The sequence below is a fragment of the Marmota flaviventris genome, chromosome 12 (genome assembly GCF_047511675.1).
Source record: "Marmota flaviventris isolate mMarFla1 chromosome 12, mMarFla1.hap1, whole genome shotgun sequence".
In the NCBI taxonomy this organism is placed as follows: domain Eukaryota; kingdom Metazoa; phylum Chordata; class Mammalia; order Rodentia; family Sciuridae; genus Marmota; species Marmota flaviventris.
The window spans coordinates 48,270,531-48,291,183 of record NC_092509.1 but is presented as its reverse complement, the minus strand read 5'-3'; the positions used below and the strand labels follow the sequence as shown (position 1 = coordinate 48,291,183).

At 43.9% G+C, this 20,653-nt stretch overlaps 1 long non-coding RNA gene across 1 annotated transcript in view; it reads right to left on the bottom strand.

Annotated features, from left to right (window-relative positions):
• Positions 1-16,220, bottom strand: part of LOC139707828 (uncharacterized) — a 175,081-nt gene extending 158,861 nt beyond the window's left edge. Inside the window, exon 1 of the long non-coding RNA XR_011709252.1 lies at positions 15,961-16,220. This is a non-coding gene — a long non-coding RNA (uncharacterized lncRNA). The remainder of the gene's footprint in view (positions 1-15,960) is intronic.
• Between the last annotated feature and the right edge of the window lie 4,433 nt (positions 16,221-20,653).

Here is a 20,653-nt window from a genome sequence, read left to right as displayed (position 1 = left end):
TGTCAATGTCAAAAGGGGAAACTCGGACACCACCCCACAAGCGCAGGACCAAGTGCACAGTGGATTCCTTCTAGATGTTGTAGTCAGAGAGGGTGCACCCATCTTTGCCAGCAGAGATCAACCTGTGCTGGTCAGGGGGGATGTCTTCCTTTTGGATCTTTGCCTTTGGTGTCACTGGGCTCCACCTCTAGGGTGATGGTCTTGCCCGTCAGGGTCTTCACCAAGATCAGCATTGTCTGCGGCAGCAACAGATAGCAGAGCAGCGATGGGATGATCAGCCTCCATGGATCTCTTGTGCTTACAATTTCCGCATTCCCAAAATCCCTCCTTCATTTCCTCCTGTTCCTCAAATTCTCATCCAATGTCTCCCCTCTCCATCTCCTAGGTCTTCTGTTTACTTATTCACCTCCTATTCCTTCTTCATTCACTTGCCACCTGGCTCCTGAGTCTGTCACACTGGCAAAGCATCTCACCAAAAGGTCCTCATGTTGTACTGACTGGAAATTCCACTAAGTAAAATCTCTTTGCTGCACTTGACACTCCGTCTTTGTCTTCATTCAAGGCCTCTCCTCCCTTTTAATGTAAGATATTATAGTCTCCTTGGCCTCCTTCTAACCCCTTTTTCGTTCTTCTGTATCTCCTCTTGGATGGGCTCTCTTTCTACCCTCTCGCTGTAAGTGCTCATCCATGGCTCATGACTTCCCCAGTCTCCACTCTGTGGTTGGTTTTCATCCTTTCTCATTTTTTATAACCATCACCTGAATTCTGAAGACCCTTAATCAGCATGTCTAGTCCAGACACCTTCCTTAGCTTCACACACATACACCCAGCCACAGCTAACCACCTCTGATAGAATGCCTCCTGAGGCCCTGAGATGAATATGTCCCAAACCTACAGTTAGTTCTTTGCAAGTTGTTTCTCCTGCAATCTCCATCTGCTTGCTCACCCAACACAAAGACCTGGAGTCATCTTGACTCCTCCCTCTGCCTCATATATACCATGAAAGCTGATTCCACCATATCCTTCCTGTCCTGCATCAGTTTTCTACCTGCTATCAACAGAGTGACCTGGTCAAAATGCAAACAGGACTATTCCATGCTCTTCCTTAAAACTGGTCCAATGTCTTTCTTTCATAATTTACAGGACAGGGGTCAAGTCTTTAGCAGAGTGTAATCCTCCCTTACCTTTCCAACCTTGTCACCCGTTCCTCATTTTTGCTCCAGCAACTCTAAACTTCTTGACTTTTCTGAAATGTCTCATGCAACTGTAAAACTGTGTTTACTGATATTTTAACTCTGCCTGAAATTCTTCCTTTATTTCATCACTTGGTCTGTATTATCAAATTCAAATACCCTCTCTTCCTGATGCCTTTCCTCATTTGACAAATGTTTCTGAGCACTTTCTATGTGTAGGTCCTTAGCTAAGAGCAGAAATCAATGGGGAAGCAGATGTAATCCTGCATTTAAGAAATTTAGAATCCACATATTGACCTCCCTTCCCCAGTTCTCCTGGTGGGCTGGATATCCTCCTCTGGGCCCTAGCAGCAGACATGTTTGCTGCCTGGGTAGCAACCACACCATCTCCTTTCCTGCCTTTAATGTGAGACAGTGGGAACTGACTCCATTTCCAGCCTCAGGACCAAATACCAATATACCTAAGCCAAGCATGGTGATCCCAGGCCTCTTGTCTGATAGCTATTGTTTGAATGCTCATCTGCTCCAAAATTCAAGTGGAAATTTAATTGCTACTGTGACAGATGGGTCCTTTAAGAGGTGAATAGACCACCCTTGGGGGAAGAATTGGTGCCCTTCTAAGAAGGCTGTTTTAGCCCTCTCTTGCTCTATCTTGCCTTTCTGCCTCCTGCATGGGATGACGGCACAAAAAGGCCCTTGCCCAATGCCAGCTCCTTTGTCTTGCATTTCCCAGCCTGAAAAGTTATAAGAAAATAAAGAATTTATTGTTGCAATTTGGGGGAGAGAGGTTTCTTGTCTCCCTTTCAGCTTGAATAAGGAAGCATGTTGAACAGTTGCTGCTGACAGCTATATTGTGACCACTGAGGGAAGCCAGACAGAAGACAGAGCTCATGATAAGAGCAGAGCCCAAAGTTTAAGCCCAAAGTTTAAGGGGGTGGGGGTGAGGGTGGAGCCAGAGCCAGAGCCTGGAAACTGCTCCACATGTAGACTTAGTGCCTGAACTCAAGAATTCTGCTATTTTAAAGCCTGTTGGAGCAGGTCTTAATAATGGGAGCCCATATGAACCACCTCTCTCTCTCATTTTGTCCTCCACATGGAGTGACAAAAAGAAGGTACAAAAAGCATATAACTGAGCAATAGGCTTGGCCTGAATGGATGGCAGGCCAAAATATAAACAAAAACACTCCCACACAACTTCAGTGAGGCCATGTGGTACATTCAGTGTGAGGTAGATAAATTCCCATGTCAAGGTGACCTTGATCTTGTAAGAGAGCCATCTTCTAATACAAGGTCATAGGACTTCTTTTTAACCAGGGCCATAGGAAGGCTTGGCCTCTGTTCTCTCCTCTGCTCTCACTGGCCTGCCATCAGTTCAGGCCAAGCCTCAGCTCAGTTATATGCCTTTTGTTCCTTCGTAGCCAGGCCTCTCCCCTCCAGTTCATGGTGTATTTCAATCCATCTTCCCTGTTATTTCATGAGTGATTTGTATAGCTCAACCCTCATTATGTTCTTTCCTGCTTAAAATCATTAATGACTTCTGATAAAATTCATGATCAAGGCTGGGCCCAATGGCCCACACCTGTAATCCCAGGGGCTTGGGAGGCAGAGGCAGGAGGATTGAGAGTTCAAAGCCAGCCTCAGCAATTTAGTGAGGCCCTAAGCAACTCAGTAAGACCCTGTCGGTAATAAAATACAAATAGGGCTGGGGATGTGGTTCAGTGGTCGAGTGCCCCTGAGTTCAATACCTGGTACTCCCCCCTGTGTCTTGCATTTCCCCCCCAAAATTTCAAGATCAACTTCAACCTTCTTACCATGTATTCATAATGGATTTTGTGTCTGCCTCCAGCCAAATTTGGGGCACTTTATCCTCCATTCCCTTTCACCTTCCCCACACAGTTGCTGGGACAGGCAATTGTCTCCTTTGCATGTGTGTAGACTGTTCCCTGTACCTGGAATCATCCACCACCATCACCCACCTCTCCCACCTCCACATTCACCAAACTTCTTCAAAATGTTTCAAACTCCAGTGCCGCTTGAGGGTCCCTGAACCACACACCTGTGCTCTATGTACCTCGACTATTTCTTTGCTGTAACATTGACCTCACTGTATTGGAATTGTTTGTTTGTTTGTTGACCTTTTCAACTGGATCCTCAGCACCAACCCCAATGCCTCTGACTGATATCCTCCATAAACAGTTTTAAAAGGAACGGAGAAGAGGGAAGGGGAAGACAGAGACTGGAAAGGACAGGGAAGAAGGGGAGAAAGCCAGAGCTTTCTCCTTGAAGAGAAAAGCCAGTCAAAACTGTCAAAAAATTAAGATTTACTTAAGATTTTTCACAGATTTTACTCGAAAAAGCTCAGATTACTGATTGCCCTGTCCAGATACCATTCTGAATTTAGAGCATTCTTTGCCGGAAAAATAAAAACAATAATAATAATCATATTGCAGAAGAGAAGGTGTACTTCCTAGGCCCTCAGCTCCACACCCGTCCTGCCCTTGATGCTTCAAGCCTTTGGAGTGGGGATTCGAAAGGCTGCCTCCTCCTGTAGTCATGGAGAACACAGAGAAAACAAATAGCTATTGACACAGGTAATGTTCATGTTTCCCAATTGTAGCAGCATATGGCGCGAGTTGTAATGGCCTCGCGTAAAGCATTCCTGGCCAGTATTAATGACCAACTAGGTTAACGACCAAAGACCCAGCCTCAGGCCATGCACACATTCTCTTGTTCATTAATTCCTGGGAAATGACCTCAGCCATGTTCATTACAGCTCAATTATACTCACACTCCTCAGAAGAGAAGAAAGCGTTTTAGTCTTAATAACAAGCTATATTCCTTCTTGTACCTTGACACATGGGCAATAGAGACACAAAACAAGTTATTAGTCCAAATACCAAGCTAGTAAAGGAAGCAACACTATTGCTTTATCAGCTTCCATCCATCAATGAGAACTAAACCCAGGGAATTTAGAGGTCACTGAGCAGGCAAAGAAGAGCTTTCCTCACGATTCATTCATACATTGGTGTTCTCTGAAGGCACAGCAGGGCACAAAACACATGTGACCTCCAAATGTTCAGAATATGGATGGAGATCTGAAAAAAAAAATTGACATCTCCGATATCCACCTATCATTCAATCAATATTAATAAAATCTTTCCTCAAAGCCAGGCCCCATAGACAGATCCTGAGTAATGCAAAAAGTAAAAGACCCCTCAAGGAACAGGAAATCAAGATACACAGAATGCATACAGGTCATGGAAATTTTAGACATGACATAATTGGCCACTTGCATCCAGAGGTGGTCTAAATCATCTCCCCTTGAAAATGGCCTAAGTGACAAATGGCCTTAGTGAGCAAATCTGTGTGACTTCTGAGGCTGCAACACAGAATTAATCCAGTTCTGCCCTGCTAGCTCAGATGCTCAGTTTTGGACCCTGTGCCACTGTGTCCATTCAGCTACCTGGAAGCAGCCATGTTCTAAGGGAGCCCAGGCTACATAAAGAAGCCCTAATCAGTGCTGAAGTCAACAGAACCAGCAGTAGTCCAGGAGATGGCAGTGCCCACCCTCAGATATGTGAACAAAGGTGCCTCCAGAAGATTCCAGACTCCCAGCTGCCAAGTCACCCCAGCCCCTGACTGTTCCAGCTGAGTCTTCAGTGTGGGGCAGGGAAAAGTCATCACCTCTGTGTCCTGCTGGAGTTTCTGAAGGACAGGTTGGCAAGCAAGACTAGACAGTTCTGAAGTCACCAAGTGTGTGCATGGCGGGGTGGGGTGGGGTGGGGGGGTATTCAACAAGAGAAATGGCACCTCTCTCCCCTCCCTCCCCTGCATCACACACACACACAGAGAGAGAGAGAGAGAGAGAGAGAGAGAGAGAGAGACATACAGCTACTTTATGCCATTTCAGTAACAGTTCTTACATATATGTTCCTAGCTCAACGGTGCCCTAAAGAGATCTGTGAGAAAGTGCTGTCATCTAATGGAACAGCATTTAAGCTGCATCTGGGAAAAAAATAAAAACAAAAACACTCCCACACAGCTTCAGTGAGGCCATGTGGTACATTCAATGTGAGGTAAATTAATTCCAATGTCAAGGTAACATTGGTCTTGTAAGAATGCCATCTTACAATATAAGGTCATAGAACTTCTTTTTAACCAGGGCTATTGAAAGGCTTGGCCTCTGTTCTTTCCTCTCTCCAGTCTCCCTTTGGGATTTCTGTGCACCTACTGTCACTCCTAGATCTGTCCCTACCCCAAATCTAATCTTAGACCTGACTCATCCTGTATCCCCAACTGCCCCTCAGCATCTCTGCTGGGAAATCCCATTGTAACCTCAGCACCTTCGACTTGGAGGTGCTACGTGAACCACAACCTATTCTTCAAATTGTGTTTCCCACCCCTCTTTTGTCATGTATGCGACACTCCCTACACACACGGTTGCCAGCGCTCTGCAGTCCCCAGCCTGCTCCTCCCTGTACATGGTCACCCATCACCAATCCATCACGCAGTCCTGATGAGTCTCCCCTCAGAATATCGCTAGAAATCATTCCTGCCCTCTCATTTCACTGCCACATCCAGCCTGCCTCATCCCACCCCCTGATACAACTGACTCTATGCACCTTTCCCCCTCTGGTCTCCCCAGCACACCCTGCATTTCACTTCCAGATTGAACTTCCCAAGCCCTACGTCCATTACATCAGTCTCTTCCAAAAAGAGAGTCTCCTAAGTGTCGTGGCTCCAAGCCAACTTCTTGCAAGAGCATTTACCATGTCCTCTCTCCTCTGGTCCCAACAACTGAGCCAGTATCACTCCTCCACAACCCCGATCCTGGATCCTTGCCCTGACTCAGTCCAACCCCTCTCGCTCCACACTCTCTCCTCTCCCTCTCTCGTCTCAGAAGTTCTTTCTCCTCTTCCCAATTTTAATGATATGCACTCTTCAAAATGGCCCCATGTCATTTTCCTCTAAACTTTCTTGATTGGATCTCTAGATCTCACTCCTCTGGATTCCTCACACTTTGTCAGTGCCATACCCTTTGATGTGGGGCCATTTTCTGTTGTATGGTATTTCCTAAAAGCTTACCATTAATTCTTCCCTGATGAGACGTGAGTGCTGAGGCAAGGTCTGTGCTCTGTGCTTACCTGAAATTCCACCCAGAGTCAGGAAGTGATAAATCAACACCTGAATTTAGCATATATACCGAGTACAGTGCAAAGTGCTGGAGCCTGCTGAACTCCTTCCTGCCCCAGGGCCTTTGCCCTGGTGGAATGCCCAACCCAGGACTCTTCACCACTGATTTCTTCTTGTCATTCACCTTGCAACTGAAATGTTGTCTCCTCAAGAAAGCCTTCCTCCACCCTCTGCCCTAAAGCTGTCATCCTAACACCATCTGCTGCTAATAATGGGTTTTAACTCACCATGGGGCACCCATCACTCCCTGATGGTTCTTTTAGTTATTTTCAATGTGCTTATTTTTCTGTTGTTTTTTTCCCCCAAGAAGAACCTAAGCTTGAAGACAACTAAAGCCTTATCAGTCTTTTTCACCACTGTATCCCTCACATCAGAACAGTGTCCAGGAGACAATAGGTGCTCAATGAGTATGTGATGACTGAATGAAGGAAACATATTTATAAAGGAAAAGAGACATGTTAAATATCACATACCAATAGTGAACTTATGTATATTTATGTGTCTATATATCTGTATATACACAAATAAATACAAGCCTATATATTTATATGAAATGAAGGAGAAAGTGAAGAGGAACACAAGAAAATGAACAATCCAGACAGAGAAAAGAACATACTCCAGACAGTGAGACGCACACAGATTTGAGGCAGTGTATCATTTGTAGGAGATAGAAATAGTCACACACTGCATTTTGGTCAACAACAGACCACATGAATGATGGTTCCACCAGATTATAACAGAGGTGATATTTTCCTGTTCCTGGTGACATCACAGCCACCCTAATACTCACCTGCCTATGGCAATGCTGGGGTAAACACACCTACTGTGCAGCCAGCTGGTTAAAAGTTTAGTGTGCACAAGTTTATAATGCATAGCATTTGAATATGATAAAAATGACTGAATTATTTGTTTATGTATTTGCTATGCTACACTTTTTCTTCTTTATCTTAGTGTGCTTCTACTTATTGTAAAAAAAATTTTTTTTTTTGATATGCAGCCTGCTCCATGTCACATTGACCAGGTCTCAGGAGAGGATCAAGAGGCCACGTGGAGTAATCAACCCACACTGTCCCAGTGTGCGTTAGTGCACCTCATGGTGCCCGTACAATGATGAAATCACCTAGCAATGCACTTCTCTGAACAGATCCCTGTCATTAAGCATGAGTGTAGTTCAAAACTGCCAAAGCAGGTATTTTGAGGGGTAGAGGAGGGATCGATGTGGGACATGAGGCTGGGAGAGTGGACAGAGGCCAGGTCTTTAAGAGAGTAATATGAAATATTAAAAACCTGAGTCTTATCCCTTGTATGACCAGGTGTGGTTGGAGGATTTCAGGTAGAGAACTTAGATCTTCTCTTTATAATTCCCTCTGGGAAAAGCAGTGAGGACACACAATAGTGCCAAGAGACTAGAAGCAGGAAGAGAGGTGAGCAGCTCTGCAGGGAGCCCAGGTGGGAGAGGTTCTGGGCATGAAATTCAAGGTAGGGGAGGGACTGAGCAGGAGGCTGCCGGTGAGAGAAATGGAGGAAGCAGAAGCAGCGTAGGCTGCCCCTGGACCAGATGGATGAGAGAGAGCAAAAGGTCAAGATGAGTCCCAGGGGACAGGCAAAACCATGCTACCATCTCCCAAGGCAAGGTTTATGGACCAGGGAGAAGATACGAAACCTTCTCTGGGGGGAGGTGAGTTTGGGGTACCTATGGGATAACAAGAGGGGTAAATCCAGTAAGTGTTTGGATTTGCAGTCGGACCTAGCCAGAGACACAATTTGGGCACCACTGCTGTTCAGATGATCCTTAAAACCGCTGACATACATGACTTTCCTTGAGGAGATGAACTGGGTCTGCCACTCAGGAAACTGCTTCCCCGGGTCTAGGCTGTGAGACTAAGTTTGATACCCAGGTTGTAAAGAGCATTCATTCATTTCAAGGCAGTCTGAGCTGCAAACAAAAGTTACCTTGACATTGGAGTTCAGTCTCCTCACTGGATGTGTACCACATGGTCTCAGTCAGGCACATTTCCAGGACCTTTGATTACCACCAGTCTAAATACCATATGTTCCATTAGACTTCATATGCTGGCATAAAATTCAATGAGAAACTGCTACCTCCACCTGCAATGTGCGCTTTCCAAACCACTACTGAGCTTCAGAAAGCAGCCATGCAATTAATTCTTAGCAGAGATGCACTAATAGCTGCCCATCATGGGTAGCAGGCCTGAAAGGCACACATTTTACATTTGCCAGAGAGAACATATTGCCGTCCATATTTTAGTCATCTCTCTTCAGAGGATTAGAAAATTTTGTAAGTTATTTAAGGCAGGAATGTAATTTAAATTTGTTCATGACTGGAATGGTTCACATGACCCTAGGAACATCTGCTTTTTAAAAATCATTGGCTGTTTATCCAGTGATGGTCATTTATTGCTCACAGAATGGAACACCAAAAGACAGAATTGGGCAACTTCTTTTTTGTTTTATGTTGAGTTTGGCTCTCATGCAGGAGTTCAATGAGACAAATTTGGAATGGATGGTCATTTCTGTCATTTTAAGACAAAGCAAGCAACTACTAAAACTTACTATGCATTTGCATCGGACCAAAAAACAGTGGCCAAACACTGCATGCACGTCTCATTGAATTAGCCCAAATCTTATGGGGTAGCTCTTCGTGTCTCATTTTACAGATGGTGAGACTTGTTCAACCTAGCATAAAATATTCCGACAATTGGATTTCTCCAGTTATATTTATTTTGAGAGAACTAAACCCATGATTTAGGAGTCACTGATGCTTCCTCCATGATTAGTTTCATAAGAGTCCTACAATGGTACATAAGGTGCAGAACACTGTAATAACAATCTAATGTTTTTCCCTTGTTATTTTTAAGCTGCCCCTTTTGGTCAATAGCTCTTCTCATTCAGGAGCATGCCCTTTCCACTCCATATGATACCAGGTGAGGTATCAACTAATCGATACACCCGCTTCCTCCCCACAGGTCTGGGCACACGTTCTAACCTGCTTGGTCAGAAATCCCTATCCCTGAAACCAAGAATTGGCCCCCAGGACAAGTCTGTTACCCAAGAGAGACAGACAGAGCTTGTGAATAGTGACATTGTCAAGAGCCATCCATGGACTATGCATGGAACTTTCCAGCATTGGAGCCAGGACTGGGGTAGATCTGGTATTTGGGAACTTATAGTGGCAATCCCATATTAAGACCACCCTTTACATATGAACTCAGCTCTGCTCAAAAAGGCCCCAACACAGCTCCAAAAATGGGGTGACCCACTGCAGCCATATAGCCACACAGCCTCTCAGAGATGGATGTAGCCTGCCAAGATGCTAATCAACCTGTTGACTACAAGACATTATGAAGCAAGACTCTGCCCCTGAAATCTTATCCCTGCCTCTGATGTACCCCCTTAAATAAACCACCGGAGCCATTTTTAAACTGTTCAGCTCCACTTCCTGTGTGGGCTGGACCTATCAGATGCTCTGCTTTAAAAAACCTATTCTCTGACTCTGTCGCTTATTTCTTCACTAATTATTTCAGACTTTAATTTTCTCAAGTGGCTTACACCCTCTTGGGCAGGAAAAATGACCCCTGGCGAGACGCTGGACGCTTCATGATAACACGTGAGGAAAGTCCTGTTTATTGACCTGCCTTCACCAGATCTGAGGACAAGTGACCCTAGAATGATTTTTGGGGAAAGAATATGCCAGAGACTAAAGTCAACACAGAAACACAGATAAAAGCAGAGTCAAGGTGCAGCAGAGCCAGAGAAACAGTTCTGACACCGCCATTCAAGGTCCTCCATCCAGCCTCCCCTGGGACTCCCCAGCTACGTGGGTCATAGGTTCCCCTTTTTGCTAATGCTGGTGATTTGAGTCAGTCTCTGTGGCTTAGACTCACAGAAACAGATTTGTCAGAAAGTAAAATGTTAAAGATCAACAAAACATGGTCTGAAAGAGTTATGGTCATTGACTTCACACTTCACCCACTGAAAGAGATACATTTGTACATTAGACATTAACTAAAAAAAACTAGTAATGAAATGATTTCAGATATACCCATTGGAAAACTACAGTTTATAAGATGGTTATAGAATTTTAGGAAGATTTTAGCTCCTGAATGCAATATAATAATGACATAATGACATAACCAGTTCCCAGAAACTTTCTTACAGTTAGCTTACTTTAGACAATCCACAAAGACAAATGACACTAAGAATCAGTTCTACCCTCTACCCAAACATCCAGGGCCTCTGCCATAGGCCTAATACTAAGATGACCCTACTCTGAATACAATCTTTTAGATAGCTACATCCTGGGTTACCATATCATTATTATCCTCTAAATCTCCATAGTTCATAATAACATTTTTTTTCAAATTTATGAATTAATCATTATGAAATGCAGGGTAAGCATCTCATATTCTGCACAATTTGTCTGAGGCATCTTGGGCCATTAACTTCTCTGGATCCAAGTTCATCATGTAACAAGATGACGGAATACCCAGCCTGCCTGCAGGGTTGAGAACATCTGCTGGGTCAGAGACACAAAGCAACCTGGTATGGTGGCGAACCCCTATAATCCCAGCAACTCAGGAGGCTGAGGCAGGAGGATCACAAGTTCAAAGCCAGCCTCAGCAGCTTAGCAAGGCACTTAGCAATTCATCGAGACCCCATCTCTAAATAAATTATGAAAAAAGAGGTGGGGATGTGTAATCCAGTGGTTAAGAGCCCCTTTGTTCAATCCCTGGTAACAAAACAAAAAAAAAAAAAAAAAAAAGAAAAGAAAGAAAGAGTCAAAGCACTTTGAAAAATATAAAGATTACTAATATTAACTCAAAAACAAGATTTATCAAGACAGAAATCAATTTTATTCTATGCCTTTTGTCATTTGGGATCTAACAAGGTCCACTAAAAACTCCAAATAGAGTCTGGTCAAATATAGAGGAAAATTAGATTATAGTAATAAAACTAAAGGAACCTGCTCACACCCCACCTGCCTTTCAGACCTTGTAACCTTTCATCACCAACAGGAAATCTGTCCAAACCAGTCAACTCTTCATCTTCCAAATAGTTCAACATCTCACGTAACAACCACGCTCCTTACCTTAATTCTGCTCCTTTGACCCATCCATCCCCCAACTCCTTACCTATTCTTCAAGAATCTCTTTCTGGTTGTGGCTCAGTGGTAGAGCACTTGGGTTGCACGTGTGAGGCACTGGGTTCAATCCTTAGCACCACATATAAATAAATAAAGGTACTGTGTCCATCTACAACTAAAATAATAATAATAATAATAATAAAGAACCCCCTCCTCAACTCTGAGTATGCTCCAGGGCTCACTTGGTTACAGTTGTCATGTGATCCTCTGAATTTTCTCTACTTTTCTAATTGAAAGAAGTGGAATTATAGTTCCCATATACTCCATCTTCTCTGTCCAATTAGATCATACAAGTTGGTGACTGGCTTGTATGTTTCTTATATGGAACAGATATTAGATGGATGGATCTAATTAACAGCAAATATTTGTTAATTGAAAGAAAAATGTCCAAATGAGGAAAATGACTGAGGAAAGGAGAATTTGCTTTTAGTTTTTTCTTTTCCTGGCACAGGCCATTGAACCCAAGGCCTTCTGCAAGTTAGGCAAGTGTTCTACCACTTCCCAGCCTTCCCAGCCACCTTCCCAGCCCAGAATGAAAATCATGATAAAGTAAAATGAGGGAGATAAAGTTATACAACAGCAAGTTATCAAATGGACTCTTTTTAAAACAGACCAGGCAGCTAGTATATTCAAAATAAGCTTAAAAGTAAGAAATACAATTTTTACAATGGAAAGCACCTTCAGAGTCATCTAATTCACATACTTAATTCATTACAAATAATCACCCACTAGTTTCTCTAATTTGTGAATTGGAGTTTTTACATACTAAATTTCCCTATTGTAAAACACAACTATTGGCAACATCCTAGAAGCATAGTCAAAAAAAAAAAAAAAAAAAAAGAGAGACAGACCTTAAAAAATGCAGCAAGTCCTTTATGAATATAAAACAATTTCTACGTGCCAGAGTCAAACCAGACATCTTGACCTAGACTTGTGGTATCGTTTTTAGTTTACCCTTCAATATAGAAAATAATAGGTGATAAACAGGAAGACAGTATTATCCACCTAGAAACCTAGAAAATGCAAAATGGCTCAGAGTTGAGGGTCATCCAAAGTGTAGGAGGTCCTGGGAATTAAGCACTTGAGTTTTGATATGTAGCAGGAAAAATATTGGCTTGGCACTCAGAGAACCATTTTGAGACATCAATTTCAGCCATAACCATTGACACATTTCCAAATTCTGATTTCTATTTTTTTTTTACTTAAAAATAAGTCCTGGAAGGGATTACATTAGTTAATGTATGTAAAGACACTCTATTTAAAGAAAAGCATAATTTGCATTATTATCTAGCTAGCTGACTTAAATTAAAAGCTATTTTAATCTAGCTGTCCCAAAGATCTGTGTTTTCAGAATCTAAGAAATAAAAAGGCATAACCACCTTAGTAGCCCCTTAACTCTGCAATCTCCACTCTGGATTTAAAGAAATGAGCAAGAAATCCTGAGCCCTAGGACACTCCAGTCCTTGCAGTTTGCCGAAACACATGTGATTTCAACAAGTGACACACAGCCAAGAGCTTCCTACTCTGTGATTAGTCACATCCAGCTGAGGGCTCCCTACACCACAGTGAATACGGTGGTATCTTCTTTTGCCTCAGATTCCTGCTACGATGTGGGAGGAGGGCTGTTTGGGGGCATGTGAGACCATCTCCACCTTCTCTTTAAGTCCACCCTTCATTGGTCATTTGGGGGACCCCACCTTGCACGGATGCTCTTCAGGCCCATTGCTACTCTCTACAAACAAGCAAGAGGTCCTCCCACCTTGAGGGGGTCAAGACATGCTCTTAGCCCAACCCTCCCAGATGACCCAAACCCAGCCTGGAAAGATACCTTAGGCACCATTCAAAGGTCACCAGTTCCCTAGGGTAGGATTCTTGACAGCAGAGTGAGAAGAAACCATGATCGTCCATTTAGCTAATAACATGAAATATACTTTCCCTGGCAGAAGAGCCATATGGGCCGGATAAATCCCACCATTCTGAAGACAACGCTGGTCACATGATAGGTTGGAAATGTGGACAAAATGCTGAATGAGAGTTCAAGTTGGCTACCCAGGAGCCCTTTTCTAGACATCATCCTTCAACATCTTAAATTGTGTTCCACAATCTAAAAGGGGCCCTAGAGATTAGTACAACCCCCTCAGCAAGTGGCAGAACTGAGGCACAGAGAGAGGGAGTGACCTACACGAGATGACCCAACAAGTGGCAAGGCTGGAGACAGAACGCAGGGCTCTCCAAACCTCCAGACTCTGTGGCCACTTCCAGAACCACACAAACATATTTTTTCCTAGCATCATTTCTGAAGTAAATATAACTTTGGCTCTGCCTCCTTATCCAAAAGCAAGGGGCATGGCTGGTTGATCTTCCCCATTGGTCTTCAACATAAGGACTCTGTAGTACAAAAAGATAATTACAACCAGCCTACCAGGTATTGACTCTCCCCGAAACGTGCATTTGTGAGCTCTGGCTCCCTATTACACCACACTACTTTCCCCAGTGACAGACGCTCGATAAATGCTGAGAACTGGTCAGCTGATTAATGAGCTAATAAATAATAATGTTTACAGCTTCCTTCCTGAACTCACAGCCAAAGTAGTTCCACTAAATGGCTTCTTTTCCTCTTTTCTTTTCTCTTCTACTTGCTTATAAATTTTGAGACTCATCATGCAATGTGTCAGGGAAGCAATTACTTTGGGGTTTACCCTTTAAAAAGAACATCAAAGTCCATAGGGGAAAATTTCCCCAAACCAAACATGAACCAGAAGAATGCACAGTGCCTCCAATTACACACATTGCTCCAGGGTGCTCTCATCTAATGGTCCGTCCGTGTCAAGAGCCACCTCTCCAGCTTCCAAGAGAGAGGCGAACCCCATCCTTTAATCCAAGCAGGAGTTGAATTCTAGGGAGACATCTCAGGGCAGAGGCCACTGATAAATGAAGGATAAGATCCGAGTGGCAGAAACCACCAGCACAGCAACCATAATATTTGGGAGCTTGAGTGCAGGCAAAGACAAGCAGGCCCAACTCTTTATGGAGCTAGTTTTCAAGAAAACTTTTCCTTTATGTGAACATCCTGGATAACATGTAGGTGCATGCATGCACATCAGTGCCGTGCACATAACCCAGACTTCCAGGACCCTAGCAGTCCCTGCTTCTCACAGATAGTACATTTGAAGTGAGTAGGCTGTAGAAGATAAGGTGTCTCGACAGCAGTGTTAGTGAGGAAGAAAAATGGGTAAAGAGCAAACTCCAGAAAATTCTACTTCTCCCCAAGTGAAACCCAAAGTCACAGAGGCCCATACAATTTCAACAATTCAAATGCCTCTGTGGGCCAAATGACATTCTGAGTAACAGCACCAGATATCTGTTCCTCTTAACTTGACCTGGCTCATGCCCCGCGAGGCAGGCTCCCCACTGCCTGCTCCTCCAAGTCACCCTAATAAACTCATCAGGCCTCACCAAGCTGCATTTCCCTTCTCAGTTACAAAACAGATCAATAAGCCCAGCAGAAGCACTTTCTATAGTCTCTTGTGTAAATGTTGGGAACATTCCTGTGCCAAGCTGATGCATGCTACTTCCAGCAACCTTTTACCCTGACCTGTGAGCTACATGGCAGAGGATGGGGGAGAGGGCAAAATGACAGCAAAAGCAAACTCATAACCTTGGGTCAGGCAAAAAAAAAAAAAAAAAGCCAATCAGATTACAACCAGATGATGCCATGGTCTGTGTTTGCTTTAAAATGCTAAGAGCCAGGACTTTCTTAACATGATGGAAATCATGCTGAGGGAAGTGAAGTAGGTCAGTGGTTCACACACATATAAATGTCTGGGCACCCCGGCCAACACCTCCTGTCAATCATAGATGGGAGAGGAGTTTCCTCCAACTCTGTAGCCCAAGAGTCACAAGGGCCACAGTGAACCTCTCCAGGTTCTGTTGGGAAATCTGAGCAGACACATGGGCTCCTGGAGGGAAGAGACTATCCAATCACTCTGAGGACAAAAATTCCACAGCTGTCATCAGAAGAAAACAAACAACAAACAAACAAGGTTCTCTGGATTTTAATTTAAAAGACTAGGGGCAAAGGATACAGGAGCCCCCCCCCCCACCACACACACACACCCTAGTGATCTATTTTGGGGGGCTCTTAGCACCTGTTTGCAAGCACGTCTCTCAAAATAGCATTCAGCAACAAGTTTCTAAAATGGCAAACCCACTGCATCTTTTCCCTGGGAATGCTTAGTCATGCTGATACTCTGACCCAAGAAATCATTTCAAAAGAGGCTGCAGGATGAAGCAGAGCAATGTTTAACCTGTCCGCAGCCATTGCAGCAGCTGCAGCAGCGGCCCCCAGTGTGGGCAGGGGAGACTGGAGTAGGCGCTGCCCGGGCCCCACCTCCTCCCCAGCACACTCACCATCAGCAGGCTGAGAGCAGAGTCCGGCACCAGCTGCACTGCCATGATCTCGGATGCCGGATGCCGATTCCCATGCACAAACACTCCTGCCGAGTCAGACCGCCTGGGCCAGGGCAGCTGCAGAGTATCCACAAACACCTACAGTAAACCAGCCGAGAATCCAGACTTAGGGTGCAAAAGGCTCAAGGTGAAACTGGGCCGCATTTCCCATGGGGCGGGGAGGAGTGCAGGAGGATGTTGAGAGGATGGGGTGGGAGCTGTGCTTAGGGAGAGAGAGAGAGAGAGAGAGAGAGAGAGAGAGAGAGAGAGAGAGAGAGAGAGAGGAGGAAAATAGGAAGCTGCAGGTTATTTAAAGGTGAGCCCTTGCTAGCTTCTCTAAACTGCACAAACACCGAAACCACATCAAACACAAATGTAAAAGCTCAGAGCACAGAATTTTTCACTGCTACCTTAGCCTCAGCAACAATTCTTTTTTTAACTGACAATTAAAATAAAACATTCCCTATTGCAGATAAATCAGCCAGCCCAAGCACACACACACACACCCCCTGCATCTCTCAGCAATTCTGCTGCATAAACATGCTGAATGTCACAACCTACCGCTTGCAATCTGGTCAGTGTCTTCTTTCCTGCAGATAGGTGTGTCCCTTTCACAAAATCAAGTATCTGGAAGGGACAGAGTCCAATCTGACCAGGAGGTACCAGACAGTCACTGGAGATCAGCAAAGGCTCTTATCATAGCTGAGGAAGAAGTCACTTTATGAATTGACCCCTTCCACCTTCCCCAAATCTACTTTTCCTCTCCAAGTAGACTGGCCAGCTCAGATCCCCGCAGGGCTAACATACTTACTGGAAACACAGAATTACATTGCCTTTCTGTTAGCGTCCTGATCTCCCTGCCTGTACCACATGTATGCAGCATAGACACCCTCTACCTCTCCCTCCCTCCCTGCCTCCCTCCTTCCTCCCTCCCTTTCCTCCCTCCCTCCCATCTCTCCACAGGGCTGCCAGTTAGGAATTTTGAAGGATCCTCCCTAGCTCAGGGAAGGGAGGGCATAGGAAGCTAATTTGTAGTAAGGAACACTGCGAAGACAAAAAGGCAAATTAGCCTCGAAAATCATATTGTGGAGCATTTTCCCTGGAAGATGTCAATGGAAAGAAGAAGAAGAAGAAGAAGAAAGAAAGGCTGCCCAGTCTTTATATATATATGAGTGGCTCAAAAGGCTGCCCAGAGATTGAAGTAAATCCAGACATCTTTTTATGAACACGGCTGAACATGTTGTGCTCTTATGGAGTCCACATACTCAACTAAAATGGTGATCATGGATATTTCCGGCAACAGTCTTCATGTCCTTTTCTGATTTCTTCCTTCACTCACTTGCTCTAATGACTCCAAAATTTCTTAAAATTAACTGGACAGTGTTAAAGGTAGGAATCAGGAAACCGACTTTCTAAATGAGAAACTGGGGGAAGAAATCAACAACCTTTACATCTTTCTGGGTACAGTACAGTTGTTGTCCCTGTAAATTTTATACTTTTAAAAGTATTTATTTGATCATCACAGTGCTTGACAGAGTAAGTGCTAGAAAATGTTTGACCTTGAACCTTTTTACCATGTGATCTGAGTGGATTCTACCACCACTAACCTCGGGAACCTTAGAGCATATCACTCCCTGCTATCAAGTGCCTGGAGATTCAAAATCAAGTTGACTGTGTGTCACTTTGCACAAAGCTGTGGGAACATTCCAGACAGGTGGGTGGATTTCATAATAATATTCAAAAAGCAATACTGATGTTCATATTTTATAAATCATAAGGGTGGTTTAATGAACATGTCTATGATACTTCCTTAAGGAACCCAAGCCTAACCCAACCTTATAGGTAGATTTCCAAATGTAACCTGCTGACTTCTGTGGAGCGTCTACATCGTCCCTCCAACCTCAAGGGACTTTTAATATATCATCTGTGATGAGAAGGCGACAAGAATCATGTGTGATACAAGATGTGACAAGCGCTATAATGTGACTTAAAAAAAAAAAAAAAACCCTTATGGTGGCACAGAGACAGGAGAGTCTGCTCTGACTTCCAGAACTTTATAATTCTTGAGCTGGAAATTGAGGAAGAGCAGGACATGTTGTTTGTTTTTATGACTTTGTTTTCTGATTTTATATGCACTGTGTAACTAGAAAGTACAGAACACCTAAGGAAAATAAACTGTAGGAGAGCTATTGCAAGGGATGACTACTGTGGGCAGAGGGTGGGCGTATCTTTCAGAGAGATGGACAGGTCAGGTGTGGAGAACCATGAGCAGGTTGCAGGGGTCAGCCTGAGAGATTCTGAGTTGACCACAACTCCAGTCCTTTCTAAATTTCTCTTGAGACAGGGTCTCACTAAGTTGCTTGGGGGCCTCACTAAGTTGCTGAGGCTGACTTGGAACTTGTGATCCTCCTGCCTCAGCCTCCCAAGCCTCTGGGATGATAGGGATGTGTCACTGTGCTCAGCTCATGCTTTCTTTTTGCTTGGAAAACCTAACTCCACATGTGCTTGAAACATAGCCACAATTACCTAGAAACTCAGGCCTGCAGCAAATCTCTTATAGGAAGACCTCAGTTTCCACCTTGAGGACACAAGGGAGGTAAGGTGGGATGGCACCAGGGCAGGCAGGAGGAGCTCAGTCATAAGCAAGGGCTTCCGGACAGGTGTGGAACCTCCCCTCATAGGATGGCCCATCATGAAGAGGAAACCAGCAACTACCGAGAGACCACTGCTGCCCACTTGCTGACACACTGTTGGTCAAATTAACTCTATAGGACACTCAATCCCTGGGGCTCAAGGCTATTACCAATTCCTCTTGGTAGCCAAGAAAAGCACAGCATCCGGGCCAAGAAGTGGAGGCAGAGACCACAGGCTTTGTGAATCTGGGCGCTGGAGTGCTAAGGCTGCTCCCTCAGTGTGCCCATGGAAATCATCCCAAGGCTGGCCACACAGTGGAAGCTGGAACAGCCAGCAGTGGCCTGAGTTGAAATGACAGTAACTGAACTACACGGGGACTCCATCTCACTCCAGTCAGAATGGCAGTCACCAAGAATACAAGTAACAATAAATGTTGGCCAGGATGTGAAAGAAAAGGCACACTCATAGATTAAGGTACTCTCACAGATTGCTGGTGGGACTGCAAATTGGTGCAACCACTCTGAAAAGCAGTATGGAGATTTCTCAGAACTTGGAATGGAACCATCATTTGACCCAGTTATCCCACTCCTTAATATATACCCAAAGGTCTTAAAATTAGCATACTACAGTAATGCAGCCATATCAATGTTTTTAGCAGCTCAATTCACAATAGCTAAGCTATGGAACCAGCCTAGGTGCCCTTCAACAGAGGAACTGATAAAGAAAGTGTGGTATACATACACAATGGAATATTATTCAGCCGTAAAGAAGATGAAATTATGGCATTTGCTGGTAAATGGATAGAAATGGAGACTATCATGCTAAGGGAAATAAGCCAGTCCCCAAAACAAAGGCCAAATGTTCTGATATGTGGATGCTAACACACAATAAGGGAGGTTCGAGGGAAGAAAAGAAGTTGGATTAGAGAAAGGGGAATGAAGGGAAGGGAAGTAGGTGAAAATAGGAAAGATAGTAGAATGAATTGGACATCACTTTCCTATGTTCATATATGAATACGCAACCAGTGAAACTCCACTTCATGTTCAACCACAGGAATGGGATTCTAGTTAGGATAAATTATACCCCATATGTGCATAATATGTCCAAATACATTCTGCTGTCATATGGATATAAAAATGATTTTTTAACAAAAGAAATGACAGCAACTGGGATCCTCAAGAAGCAAGTAGCAAAAGGAGCCAAGTAAATCTGGAAAGTAAATCAACTGAGTTTGATAAAAGCATATATGTTGTTTGTGTAACTTTCAATGTCAAAAATTATGTACTTCAAAAATGTTTCCCTAAGTTTTCTATTTGAGCATTCATATTTGCTTTTTTGGTGTTTTTTAATATTTATTTTTTAGAAGTAATTGGACACAATACCTTAATTTTATTTATTTATTTTTATGTGGTGCTGAGGTTCGAATCCAGGGCCTCGCACGTGCAAGGTGAGTGCTCTACCGCTGAGCCACAAGCCCAGCCCCTGTTGGTACAACTTTTAAGTTATTTTTAAATAATTATGGTTACTCCGTTTTCTCTATTATTCCCCTTCTGGAGAGGAATGACTGGATGTTAGAACTAGGTAAGCTTATGTCTCTGTTTACACCTGCAGCTCTAAGCATCAGCACTAGCAGCAGCAGGTACTCAATGATAGTAACTTGTAATAGTGGAGATGCCCAACTATTAGGTAGGAAGAGGAAGGGACATGACAACACCCCATGGGGTGTGCAGCATGTGGAAGTATGTGAGGAAAAGCCATAGCACGCAGAGAAGGAGCAGTCAGAGGAGGAGGAGGGGGAGGAGGAGGGGGAGGAGGGCCCAGAATTCAAGTGGAGCTAGTTATGAACATAGAAGTCAAGCTGCAAGGAATCATAGGGCAGTGTGTGGAAAGAGGAATTAATTTATACAAATAGACCCTCATTCAAAAGCAATAAAACATGAATTATCTGCGCCCTTTCACAAACTTGTTCAAAAGCAATTAAGGTCACAGAAGGCAGAAGGTGTGGGTGATGCAATCCATT